Genomic DNA, 11,699 nt, shown 5'->3' on the forward strand with positions numbered 1-11,699 from the left:
CAGGGACGGGGGAGCCTGGTGGGCTGCTGTCTATGGGATCGCACAGAGTCAGACACAACTGAAGTGACTTAGCAGTAGCAGCATGAGTCATTAAGTAAAGAATCATAGAGAATGGCATTCAATATATTCCTTACCATCCACCTAAATGACTCAAAGAATTATATAAGTAATAGTACCTAAAATAGTAAATATCCACATTTTTCTCATCATTGGTATTTGCTTTTTCTTTCTTGTCATTTATGAATCATAAGTCTAGTTTTGGCACATGATTGCCCAAATAAGAAAGCAGAGTTTTGATGGTTATAAATAAATGTATAATACAGAAGTCTACATACCTTTGAAGGAAGAGCCATTTTAGAAAGAGCATCAGTGTCATGGCTCTTCTGCTGAATAATGCAGGCAGGATTTATATATTTGTAGATTAATGCCATTTCCTTAAGAGATTATACATATAGGTGAGTATTAAGTAATTGCTTTGTTAGACAGTATTTTGCACTAAATGAGTTCTCTGGAGAAATAACAATTGGGTACAATGCAGATTTGCCATGGGGCCCAACTGGTTTCTAGTGCTTTTCTTTTTTAGATTCCGTGTCAATATTTTCCTTCACACATTAGGAAGTCTACATCATAATATTGATGTCTGCCATCGATACTCATGCTATATTCTGTTACCCATAACATTTGCTTAATCCAATTTAACACAATTTCTTCCACACAATTATCATAACTTTGTGCCACAACCTATTACCATCTCACTTTGGGTTATGGGTTGAAAAGTTTATTTAATATCCACATATCAAAATCTTGACTTCCAGTACTTCTGAATATGACTGAATTTGTAGATATAGTTTTTAAAGAGGAAATTAAATTGGAATCGGTTCAAATAGTGCATCCTAACCCAAGATGACTGGTATCTTTTTTAAGAAAGGAGATTAGAACACAAAAATGCACACAGGAAACACTGTGAGAGACACAGGAGGTGATGGGTGTCTATAAGCCAGATAGAAGCTTCAGAATGAAACCAACCCTACTAACATTTTGATCTTGAATTACTATCCTCCAAACTGGAAGGAAATCAGTCTCTTTTGTTTAAGCCACCCCAGTCTGTGGTACTTAGTTATAGCTGCTGCTGCTGCTGTTGCTGCTGCTAAGTCGCTTCAGTCGTGTCCGACTCTGTGAGACCCCATAGACGGCAGCCCACCCAGCTCTCCCGTCCCTGGGATTCTCCAGGCAAGAACACTGGAGTGGGTTGCCTTTTCCTTCTCCAAAGCATGAAAGTGAAAAGTGAAAGTGAAGTCTCTCAGTCATGTCCGACTCCTAGCGATCCCGTGGACTGCAGCCCACCAGGCTCCTCCATCCATGGGACCTTCCCCGAAAGAGTACTGGAGTGGGTTGCCATTGCAGCCCTCGCAAACTAGTATGTTCTGCCTTCAGTAGACAAAGAGACTGCTTTCATATTCAAAGGAGGTTTTGCTTCTTTGAAGAGTAGTATCATTTTAAATATATTTCAAACGTTTACAGTACACATTCAAAATGTGCACAAAACATAAGTTAACAATTTATTGAATTTTTTCAAAGTAAAAATGCCTTTATGACCAAACTTCTACACCAAGTAGAAGACCAACACTACATCAGACAAACTTCTCCTCTTCTCTCTGAGTCAGTATTACTCAAGTTAGAGGAATCTTTACTTTTAGCACTCTACAAAGTTTGTGTCTTTTTCTGAATTTTACACAAGTGCAATCTAACAGAACACATTCTTTCATGTATAGTCTTCTGGTGAAAACTGTTGATATCTGAACATTATGTTAATGATTGCTTTAGCTTGTTTGGGCTGTTATAGTAATTATAACATAAGCATTTATTTATCACTGTTCTGAAAGCTGGAAGTTTAAGATTGGATTGGGTTATGATGAAAGCATTCTTCCTGGTTTGTAGATGGCTGTCTTTTTGCTGTGCCCACACATCACATGGGGCAAGGAAGTGCCCTGGGCTCTTTTATGAGGGCAATAATCCAGTTCATGGGCTTTCCTAGTAGCTCAGAAAGTAAAGAATATTCCTGCAGTGCAGGAGTCCTGAGTATGATCCTTGTGTAGGGAATGTTCCCTGGATCAGGAAATGGCAACCCACTCTAGTATTCTTGCCTGGAGAACCACATGGACAGAGGAGCCTGGCGGGTTACAGTCCATGGGGTCACAGAGTCGGACATGACTAAGCATGAGCAGGCACTAATTCAGTTCATGAGGGCAAAGCAAAGCCTTCATGACCTAATGACTTCCCTAAAGCCCCCGCATTCTAAATAGCAATGGTTCTTTTATTACTGTAAGTGTAGAGATCAAGCTGACAACATTCACTGAATCATGGAGAAATCAAAGGTGTCCCCAAAAAAATCTACTTCTGGATTGTACTCCAATTATACCAAAAAATCTGGAACAAACAACCTCATTAAAAATGTATAAATCTGAACACCTGGCCAAAGAAAATATAAAGATAGTAAATCAGCATATCAAAAATACTCAAAATCATATATCATAAGGAAATTACAAACTAAAACAACAGTGAAGTAGCACTGCACACCTATTAGATCCAGTAAACTCAAAAAAGGGGGGCACAGGGTGGGACTTCTCTGGTGGCTCAGTGGTAAAGAATCTGCCTGATAATGCAAAACACTCAAGTTCGATCCCTTACCCAGGAAGATCCCACATGCCACAGAGAAACTTAACTGGATTTTTCCTCAGCTAAACAAGGCTCACCTGTGACCTGAACACTACATGTCTAGTACTTAGTAAACAGCTTTGAAAAAATGTCCAGACAAAAATTATCACACAATTATACACAGGAGCTCTACTTCTAATAGCTAAAAACTTTCAAATATCAGGATGTCTTCGGTAGATGACTATGTAAGCAAACTGGGATACATCCAAAGTGAAGGGGAGCAAATGCTACCCCAAAATATACCCCTTCAGTGTGAGAATTAGTTGGACTTAATTAACTTTTTTTTTAAAGAGGGCACATGATCACCTCTGAAGCCCAAGTTCAAGATGGCTCTTCTGAGTCACATTTACAAGAGAAATCTCATTTCTAAGGAATTCTCTGTATATATCAGATAGAAGGATGACAGTCTTGTGAAACTCTTTTTTTTATCAATAGGGAAAGCTAACATGTAAATCTGTACAACAACCATACCCTTCCTTTCCTTTGGTTTTATTTTTTAATATTTATTTGTTTTTTTATTTGGCTGAGCCAGGTTGACCTTCATTGAGGCAAGCCAGATATTTAGCTACAGCATGCAAACTCTTTGTTGTGGCATGGGAGATCTAGTTCTCTGATCAGGGATGGAACCTGGGCTTCCTTCTTAAGGAGTGTCCAGTCTTAGCCACTGGACCACCAGGAAGCCCCTGTTTTGTTTTTAGATGAAGACGGTATCTAAGGTGATATCTTGGGCCATTTCAGTCACTGACTCAGTTTCCTGAGTTTCTCCAAAGCATGTACAAGGTGCACATTATTAAACTGGTTTGCAAAACAAGTAAAGGTAGTTCATACTACAACACTGTATGCTTACAAATATGTAAATGGTAAATGGCATGTTATTTATTTTTAATTACTATGGGGGAAAAGAATGTAGTATTGATACATGTTACAAAATGAATAAACATTAAAAACATCTTTAGTGAAAAAAATCCACATAGAAAAGGCCACCCAGATCCCATATTCACCATGTCTTCTTTACATCCACCAAGTTTGTCCAAATGTCTGAAAATCTCAGTAACAGTCTAAAAAAAAATTGGATGAGGATGGGAAAAAAGATACATTCATACAATTGGGCAATTGCTGAAAGTGGAAGTGGGGCTGTGGATTACATTATAATGTAGAAACTATATGACTTCCTGATTTTGGAGATTATGTGCTGGTTCCACAGGAGAATGCACCCGTTTTGGGTAAAACACATGGAGTATTTAAGGTGATGTGGCAAATGTGAGTTTTTCTTTTACCATTATTAAGAGTTTCCTGCACATTTTAAGTTACTGCAAAGTAAATTATTTTTCAAAACAACCATATCAATACCACAAAAGGAAATCAGATCAGACAGGCTTGAAACTTTCTTATAGAGGCCAAGACTTACCCAGACGAAGTTCAAGGGAAGTTGTGATGTTCATTGCCCTTGAAGGAGTCCAAATGGAATTTACAAATAAAATTTCCCGCATAACTTCACAAAAAGTTGTTAGAATACATTCAGAAAAGTTGAATACTTTGGGATCAATTTACAATCATATAAAATACTATAATTTACCATCTGAATCAATATACGAAAATCAGTTGTGTTTCTATACACTAATAACAATCAGAAACAAAAATTAAGAAAAAAACTTAACCAAGGACATAAAAGACCAGTAGTCAGAAAACTAGAAAGCACTGATAAAGAAACGAAAGAAAACACAAATATTCCATGCTCATGCACTGGAAGAATGAGTTATTAAAATGTCCATTCCAACAAAAGCCATCAGCAAATGCACTGCAATCAAAATATAATATCCAACGGCATTTTTCATAGAAATATTCATAGAATATTCCTAATAATATTCTGCAACAACTAGGGACCCTGAACAGCCAAAAAGACTCTGAAAAAGAAGAATGAACCTGGAGGCATCTTCCTCTCTGACTTCAAACTACATCATGGAGCTGCAGTAACCACAACAGTGAGGGACTGGCACAAACACAGGCACAGGGACTCGAGGAAAGAATAGAGAGCCCAGGAATAAAGCCACATGTTTGTGGACAGTTCATGAAAAGCCAAGAACGTGTGAAGAGGAAAGGACAGTCCTTTCAAGAAACAGTGACAGGAAAACTGGCCACCTACACCAAAGAACATCACTGGCCATCCTCTAGATCATACAGAAATCTAACTAAAAACCCACCGTTTTGCACATGGAGCTCTTTCCTTCCTGAGTCCTCTGAGATGGACCTCCAGTCAGCATTCAGCTGGACACAGGAAACGTCTACTTCGTCCTCATTTTTCCCTCTTGCGGTGTTGCTGGTGGGCACTGAGGCAACCCCGCTCCTCTCAGCCTGGACGCAGCCCCGTTATCCAGAAGCCTGAGCCCTGGTGGTCCTGAGGAGACAAAGCTCCCGCCAGTTGGTCACCGAGCCCAGTCTGAAGGCAAAGCGTCCTGTGCCCACGGGTCAGAGCGGGGGTTGGCGCCCCCTGCGGGCCACCAGAGAAGAGTGGGCAGCCCCGCGCTCACAGACCTCAGAGGGCTCACCCAGAAGCAGCTCTGCTGTGAGCGCTCAGACTGAAAGCCCAAACTGAAACGGAGCCAAAAATCTCCAAGACACTGCTCAACACACGGCCAGGGAACAATTGATTAAAAACCATACGGAATGAAAGGAACATAAACACAAACTTTGCAACGGACACCACATTTCAATTAAAAACTATAAACATTTTAGAAAACAACAAAAGATCTACATGGCCTTGAGACTGGTGATGAGTTCTAAAACACAACAAAAAAGCCAATATACAAAATGTTTTAAATAAATTAATTAAAACACTGACTTTTAAAAGTGTATACATTCACTCCCTTACTCAAGAAAACCAAAGGACAAAGTGTTAGGGGAACCACTAACCAAAACCACCCGCCCATCCTTGCCAGGCACCAGAGAAACCACTTGCAGGAGTCATCTTACAACAGGAGGTCCTGGGTAAGGAACAAGGAACTAACAAGCTACCACCAACCAGAAGAATTCAGGAAAGGTCAAAGGAGATAGGAGACTCCAATCTGTAGGTCTTACCAGCCTCCCAGGATCTTCCTTGCCATAATCCACCTTGGATGAGTGATGCATATGCCACCAGGAAGGACCCCAATTCAGAATGACTGGCCAGAGACAAACCAGAAACTAATCCAATGCCCATAAAGCCTGAGACTGTGAGCCACGTGGCAGAGCAGTTCTCTCAGCTTCCCTCACCCTCCCGCCCTCCACCCAGGCAGCCCTTCCCAATAAAATCTCTTGCTTTGACAGCACACATCTCCTCAGACAATTCATTTCCAAGTGTCAGATAAGAGCCTGCTCTCAGGCCATGGAAGGGGTCCCCGCTTCCTGCATCAAAACCACAAACCAGGAGAAAATATCTTCCAAATGTGTATCTGTGCAGAAGGAAATGGCACCTACTCCAGTATTCTTGTCTGGGCAATCCCATGGACAGAGGAGCCTGGCGGGCTACAGTCCAACAGCAGGGCATTTTTGAAAAGAGGAAACAGTCCCAGGAAATTTGAGGAGCTTACCAAAGGCCCCAAAGCTTTCGATGGCACAGCCAGAACTGTGGCTGAGCACCCCCAGCTCCCAGGCCTCTTGATACTGGCCTCTCTCATCAGATACAGGTGTGGCAAACTAGAATCTAAAACACGGCTGAGGGCTTCCCTGGTAGCTGAGTATTAAAAATCTTCATGCCAATGCGGAAGACGCAGGTTGGATCCCTGTGCATGCTGTGGAGCAGCTAAGCCCACGCACCGCAACCACTGAGCCTGTGTTCTAGATCCCGGAAGCTGCAACTACTGAGCCCATGAGCCCCAGATCCTGTGTCCCACAACAACAGGAGCCACCAGTGAGAAGACCACACACCACAACCAGCGTAGCCCCTGCTCTCCATAACTAGACAAAAGCCCACACGATGAAGACCCAGCACAGCCAAACATTAATAATTTTTTTAAAACAATGCATATCTGATAATTTGTACTCAAATTATACCAAGAACTCTAGAGCAAACAAACCCATTAATAATTAGTAAAGACTGAAACAGAAACCTGAACACAGAGGGTACACTGATAGTAAACAACCATGAAAAAACATACTCAAGATCCTGGTGGGATGCGTGCACAGCCACCTTTGGAAGACAGCCTGACAGTTTTTTCCAAAGCTAAACAGACTCATCTTAGGATGCAATGCTACACCTCTTGTATTTAGACAACAGCTTTGAAAAACTGTTCAAACAAAAACAAGCATAAAATAATGCACAGTAGCTCTATTCTGGGTTAAAAATTGGTTAAAAACTGAAAGACATCAGAATGTTCTTCTGTAAATGAATTCATAAGCAAATTAGGGCACATGTACATCAAGGGGAGCAGAATATGCCACCCCAAGTTGTGTCTTTTTGATATCAGGATCATTCTGTACTGACATTTAAAAAACAGCAGATTCAGGACAATGTTTGAAAATGCCCTTTTAGGAATTAAATTTATATTTATTAGGGAAATCTCCATTTGTAAGGCTGTCTCCACCTGAGTACCAGAAATGGAAGGATAACGAAGTCTTAAGAGAAGCGAGTCCATGGAGATGGCTTGGATGTAAATCTGCATACTATCCAGACCCTTGTTTACTGTGTTTTCCTTCCAAACCTCCCAAATCATTCCGTCTCTCCCACCAATATCTTTCTTTTGTTCTTAGCTAAAAACAGCATATAAGTTACAGGCTTGGGCCATTTCAGGTTTTCCTAGGTACCTTACAAGCATATAGGGGGTAGGCATGGTAATAAGCTTCTGTTTTCCTCCAGTTCATCTGCCCTTCATTGCAGGGGAAGGTCTCAATGAGGAAAAGAGAAATATAAAGGGAACATTATTTTTCCTCCAACACACATGAATAGTATTCAGAAATATAATGGAATTAACCGTCAAACCAAGCAAAAACCATGGATGAATCTTACATGTATATTGCTAAGTGAAAGAATCCAGTCTACACACTAATGACACCATTTATACGACATTCTGAAAAAGGCAAAACAGACTTAGAACAAGATTATGAGGTAGGAGGTTCAATATTCCATCTGATACATTACAGATGAGATGGTTGGATGGCATCACCGACTCCATGGACGTGAGTTTGAGTAAGCTCCAGGATTTGGTGATGGACAGGGAAGCTTGGTGTGCTGCAGTCCATGGGGTCGCAAACAGTCAGACACGACTGAGCGACTGAACTGAACTGACATTACAGATGAATATCTACCACTGTGCATTTGTGTAAACCCATAGAACTTTAGACCTCAGTTAGTAAATCATAATCTATTCAAATTTAGTTATTTAGGATATTAGAGTGTCACAGAATGGAACACAGAATGCAGCAGAGTCTAAATGACTCAGAAATGCATGGAAAAAACTGACTCTTTGTTGGTGGCAAGGACGGCATAGGCTGACAAAAGTAAACTTTGGAAATGAACATAATCTGCTGGTCAAAGGCAATCTATACCATAGATAAACAGTGCACTCTGAATCCTTTCCCAAGGGAAACAGGAGCTAACAGTACTGAAACTACTGTACCAATAATCACATGGAACAAGCACTGAATACAATCCATGACAAGTGGTGGAAGCCAGGCTTCTTACCACTGGAATGGGAAGTTACAGATAAACAAAAAGATTACAATATCCATGTCACAATGGACCAGGTTGGAGACATCTTCATAAATTACCTTTAGCTGAATACTTTTAATGATAAGCTGGAATGCATGTATATATTTCCATTAGGTTTAAATGTCAGCTGAGTACATTAGGTCCTATATGTCTGTTTTTAATATCATTCTCTAATAAAAGGGGAACAGGAAACTTCCCTGGTGGTCCAGTGGTAAAGAATCTGCCTACCAATGCAGGGAACACGAGTTCAATCCCCAGTCCTAGAAGATTCCACATGCCCAGGGGCAACTAAGCCTAGGTGTCACAACTGCTGGAGCCTGCAGGCTCTAGAGCCCAAGCTCCGGAACAAGAGGAGCCATCGCAATGAGAAGCCCAGGCACAGCAAACAGAGAGTAGCCTGTGCTCACTGCAACTAGAGAAACTCTGAATACAGCCACAAAGACTCAGCATAGCCAAAAATAAATTAATTAAAAAAAAATAAAAGAAGTTCTTTGAAGAAATGACTGAGACTAGGACTAAGACTAATTATATGAGCCAGAATAATCTTAAAGTATGAGAAAGTAAAGAAACACAAAGCAAAGAAACCCACAAAGAGAAATGTTAAATGAAAACAAGAGGCAATGGAAGTAGCTCTCAAAAGCCAAAACAAGAACAAGTAACCTAATGTACTGCTGGATTGTCACCAAAAGTTTAAATGAACTGTTAAGTTTTCCAAACTGATAAACATAAATGATTACATAGTTTTATCTGTATACACCAGCAAGTAATAATCAGAAAAGGAATTTAAAAAACAATTCCCTTTCAATAATATCAACATTAATAAAACAATTTCAAATAGATTTAATAGGATGCCAAGACTGGCACACTGGAAATTATACATGATTGCTGAAAAAAAAATCCTAAATAAATGTAAAGATATTCCAGTGATTGAAACACTTAAGATGGCAATAATGTGTAATGCAGCTTCAATCTGAAATGAAGATTCAATACAAAGATTCACTATGAATTTTAAAAGGTCTTTAGGAAGAAATACACAAGCTGACCCTAACATACAATTAAAGGAATTAAAAGGGACTCCAAAGAGCAAAAACAATCACATGAGTCTACAGTGCAAAGGTCCTCTGTGTGTGTGCTAAGTAGCTTCAGTTGTGTCTGAATTTGTGACCCTATGGACTATAGCTCACCAGGCTCCTCTGCACAGGGCATTATCCAAACAAGAATACTAGAGTGGGTTGCCATGCCCTCCTCCAAGGGATCGTCCCAACCCAAGGATCAAACTCTTACCTCTTCTGCATTAGCAGGTAGGTTTTCACCACTAGCGCCACCTAGGGCAAAGGTGCCTAAATGGAGATTGGAAGTGAAACTGAAGTCGTGTCTGACTCTTTGTGACCCCATGGACTGTAGTCTACCAGGCTCCTCCCTCCATGGGATTCTCCAGGCAAGAGTACTGGAGTGGGTTTCAATTTCCTTCTCCAGGGGGTCTTCCCAACCCAGGGATCTAACCCGGGTCTCCTGAATTCCAGGCAGATGCTTTAACCTCTGAGCCAAGATTAGGGAAACCCAGTTAAGAGAAGGGACTCAGTCAGGATCAGGAAAGATCCTGATAATTCATTCCTGGAACCCAAGCCTCTTGATGGGGAGGGGAAATATCCCCCAGGCCTACTCTAAGGCCTAGATTACAGACCAGATTAAAACAAAAACATGTCATTGCTGGTTTTCAGTCAAACAGACAGGTATAATGAAGGAAGCAACCCCTAGCCTTGCAGGATTCGTCTGGGACCTAGTCTGGGAAATTCTTACACATCAAGACACGTATCTGAACTGGATTTCCACAAAGAAGAGTATCCCATGCAAAGGACAACCCCGCAGAGTTCTGTGCCCATCAGACACAGGAAGAGACTGGCTGCAGGCTCCCAACAGCTCAGCATTTACAAGTGACCTCCCGGGGCCTTTGCCAGACTGCAGGGGCACCTCTGGGTTTTCAGCTTCCTTCCCTTTTCTGACTCTTTTCTCGAAAAACGCACACCTCTTAGAATGCCACAGTGGTAGGAAAAAAGGCCTTCAATTTTTAGACCTCAATTTACAAAAAACTGAGAAGTTCTAGGGGTTTTGTTTTTAAATTAAAGGACCACATAATTTAGAACTTTTAAACGTTCTAATTATTCAGTTCCAAGACACCAAACTCATTGCACAGAGTCTCCCCATGGAAAGGACCCTGTCAGCAGGACGGCCACTGATTCCACAATGAAAGAGCAGGAAACTGCCGTCCTCCCCTCTCTTATGCCCGGGTAACCAGGGTTTTTTAATCCATGCCAGGCTAAGGTGCAATCCTTCCCTTTCCCATTCCATCAGGTGGCCAAGGGCCGGCAGGACGGCAAAGGTGCAGGAGGCAGGGCTGGGCCGGCCGGCCAGAATGGGGGTTGGGGGTCCCAGCAGGTGACAGCACCATGCAGGATAATTCCCTTGGACTTCCCACAGGCTAAAGGTGACTCAGACCAACCGCTCTCAGGTTCTGCTTGCAGAGACCTCGCTGGATGCAGTAGAACCGTGAGAGACTGAGCTTTTTGCGATGGAGTAGGTTCGGGAATGTCCTCAAAGCCTTTATTCCAAAGGCGAGCCCTTCCTGCGACCGCCAGGTTAGGGTTAAGGTTAGGGTTAGGAAGCTTCGGGACTGTGCCAAGGGAGGGTGTAATACGAGTTTCCCTGCTCCACCCTCCGCTTACCTGCGGTCCCCTTATCTGTGGTCCGCACCCGACCCTGCTCCGCACACAAAAGGGGCGCTCCCAGCCGCCTGGCTCAGGCTCCCAAGACCCCTGCCAGCACGCTGGGACCCAAGCTAAGAGCTGGGGAGAGGCGCACCAGGTGCGCTCCGCCCTGACGCCCACTTCCGGAAGAGGCCCCGGGCCTCGCTGCTGCGCCCAGGTGAGCCACAGCCAGTGCGAGCAAATCCAGCCCCGCCTGGGCCGCGCGTCCAGGTGGAGCCGCAGATTCCCCACCAGGGCGCCTGGGGCCTGGAGGCCCCTCTCCTGCAAGAGCCAGGGAGAAAGTGCAGCCCCTGCAACGCCGCTAGCGCCCCCCCCCCCCCCCCCACCGATCCCCAACTCCCGGTGCAAGGAGACCAGGCCAGGCTGGACTCACCAAGATCAATGCCACCAAGAGGACTGCCTAGCGGACCTGACTTGGGCCAGGGGGTGCTGCAAGCCCCTGTAAACAACTCAAATTTTCAAATGCAAAAAGAACTTGGATAGACCCTTCTCCAAATAAAACACAAATGGTCAACAAGCATGTAAGAAGTTGAGGT

At 42.7% G+C, this 11,699-nt stretch overlaps 1 long non-coding RNA gene across 1 annotated transcript; it reads right to left on the reverse strand.

The window, feature by feature from the left end:
• Nucleotides 1-334: 334 nt before the first annotated feature.
• LOC123334539 lies at nucleotides 335-11,303 on the reverse strand. The gene is made up of 3 exons (XR_006552554.1): nucleotides 11,122-11,303; nucleotides 4,917-5,110; nucleotides 335-434 (listed from the first exon to the last, which is right to left on the reverse strand). It is a non-coding gene; the product is annotated as an uncharacterized LOC123334539 (long non-coding RNA).
• Between the last annotated feature and the right edge of the window lie 396 nt (nucleotides 11,304-11,699).

The sequence above is a fragment of the Bubalus bubalis genome, chromosome 7 (genome assembly GCF_019923935.1).
Source record: "Bubalus bubalis isolate 160015118507 breed Murrah chromosome 7, NDDB_SH_1, whole genome shotgun sequence".
Taxonomy (NCBI): Eukaryota; Metazoa; Chordata; class Mammalia; order Artiodactyla; family Bovidae; genus Bubalus; species Bubalus bubalis.